Source organism: Arachis ipaensis, chromosome B07 (assembly GCF_000816755.2).
Source record: "Arachis ipaensis cultivar K30076 chromosome B07, Araip1.1, whole genome shotgun sequence".
Taxonomy (NCBI): Eukaryota; Viridiplantae; Streptophyta; class Magnoliopsida; order Fabales; family Fabaceae; genus Arachis; species Arachis ipaensis.
The window spans coordinates 123,406,853-123,409,364 of NC_029791.2; the positions used below are offsets into that span (position 1 = coordinate 123,406,853).

At 32.0% G+C, this 2,512-nt stretch overlaps 1 long non-coding RNA gene across 8 annotated transcripts in view; it reads right to left on the reverse strand.

Annotated features, from left to right (window-relative positions):
* Positions 1-2,512, reverse strand: part of LOC107606237 — a 14,820-nt gene that overhangs the window by 9,218 nt on the left and 3,090 nt on the right. The window lies entirely within an intron of this gene.

Here is a 2,512-nt window from a genome sequence, read left to right on the forward strand (position 1 = left end):
CATATACAATCAGTCTCTCGGAGATTACAGACAAGGAATCCCAAAATGACATATTTTTTACCCTTCATTTCCACAAAATTCCCAAATATTTTATTTGGTATCAAAGAGAGATCAAAATTGTTGAAAAATGCGTATCTCTTACACTCACTTCTATATCTACAATATTATCAATATCTGACGATTATGAGAATTGTTTTCAAATACTAATCGAACTGACCAGATTCAAATGGAGGACAAAAGTCAAATACGCATTTAAAAATGCAAATTTCAAGGGAATTTAAAATGATAGCATCAATGAATATGCAGAGGCATAAGAACACAGAGTAAGGAGTTCAGAGTAAGGAGTTCAGATGGAATCATACCCTATTGACAGAAGGTTAAAACAATATTAAAATGATAGCAAAATGTGCAATACGGAAGTAATGGAAACTTAAAAAAGAACAGAAACAACAAACAAATGGATCAAAAACATGACGGAAGTTTTATAGTAAGATGAGATGTGTAGAAGAGAATGGAATATCCAAAAGAGAAACTAATGTGCTTATACAAATTGTTCAATACACAATTGGAGATGATGTGAAAATCATTCAGTACAAGATATAAAGCCTCATAATATAGCCTTCACCGTACCAGTTTTGCTTTAGTTGCTGCTGTGACAGCCGTGTATATTGCTCACAGGTAATAGATCTTAGTAAAAAAGCGTCAAATGATTTCAAATGAAAACTTGCAAAGTTATGTAGTTGATCACATATTATAATTTACGAAATGCTAAATATATTACATCCTAAGAAATTTCAAACATTAAAAACCAAGACACTGCCCGAACACATTCATTTCAAGTTAGCAATTTTAAGTATTTTTTCCTCATATAATTATGTATTTAAAGAAAAGTTTTCTAACCCATGACAGGATAGCTAAATAAGCTTTTGGCTCTAAACCACTCAAGATTAATTGAGTAGGCACGAAAAGAATTGATTTCACTTGGACATTTCCAAAATTAATAATGGCATCAATTTGGACATTTCCAAAACATGTAACAAGTAGAAACCTACAAAGATGGAGGAGTTCACTAAAGACATGCACAAGTCAACACAATAACTAAGCCTTGTTCCATTTGGTGTAGTTAATTATATGGATAAATCAAAACCAACATTTTGTTGTGAATCATAGCCACTGATATTTAGATTTCTTTTTTAATAGTTTCACCTATGATTTCTTAGAAGTTCCTCTACTTTTAGTTTACAACTACTCTTCATTTGATCCATCTCCATATTGGCACCTCTACAAGTCTTTCTCATACATGGCCAAAGTCCATAAGACAAGATTCTATATCTTTACAAATAAGCACTGCCTTAGCTCTCTATCCAATGCATTCAATCATAATCCTATCTTATCTAGTGCGTCCACTCATCCATCACAACATCGTCATCTTTGTTGCAGTTAACTTATTTTCTTGTTGACTTCAACTAACCAACATATAGTTTCATACAATATTATCAATATTTTAGTTATACTATAAAATTTAATCTTGAGCTTTAATGGTATATTTTCTTTTAATCACAATATACCCAAACCACTCCTCCATTTTGACGACCTAACTTGAATCCTATGGTTAAGATCCTCATCTATTTCTCCAAAAGTTTAGATATTGTACCTTAGACACTTAATTCTTAAGAAACTTTGCATCTCTTTTGTAACTTGGGGATGTAAGAAGCAGAATGTGGTGGCTAGATCGAAGTACTAAGACAGAGCTTCGTGCTTAGGCACAAGGATGTGAGAGCTACTATGGATGAAGAAGTACTCGGCGACTTGAAAGTAAAAAAAAATGAAGTATTTATGATGATAACAAGTCAGCAAGCAATATAGCCCACAATTCAATCCAATACTACGAAACTAAGCACATTTAGATTGACTACCACTTCATTAAAGACATATTGGACAGATGATTAATCGCCACAAGACTTCTACCTTTGGGATTCACAGTTGACATATGTGTTGACTAATGGGCTTCTCATGTATCCATTAACCACCTTGAAGGGGAAGTTGAGATATGTTACATTTATGTATACAAAAATGCCATTTATATACTAAAATCAGCCACCATGTATTTGTGTATAAATACATGTGTTGTTTAACTCATTTTCAATGTGTATTTTTGTATCCCAACATGTATTTTATACTAGTGACTGATTTTAGTGGCTAATTTTGGTATACACCTAACATGGTTGTTATGTAAAATAGTGAATAAATTTATTTTATTGTTGCCATTTATTGGAACAATTTAGAAAAGCACACTTTAGGCTTGATTAGGATTTGGCAATAATTACCAGATGCCTGTATGTTGTAACACATATTGTACAGTCCAATAATCAAGAAATAATTTCCTATCTTCTTTCAAGTTTCTATATACCCTATCTTACTTTTACTTCATGCAAAAATCATGTGCTTTCAAAGCTTGTCTAGCGTTTTCATTGCTATTGACAGTCTTAATATAACCATTTACATTTGTAAA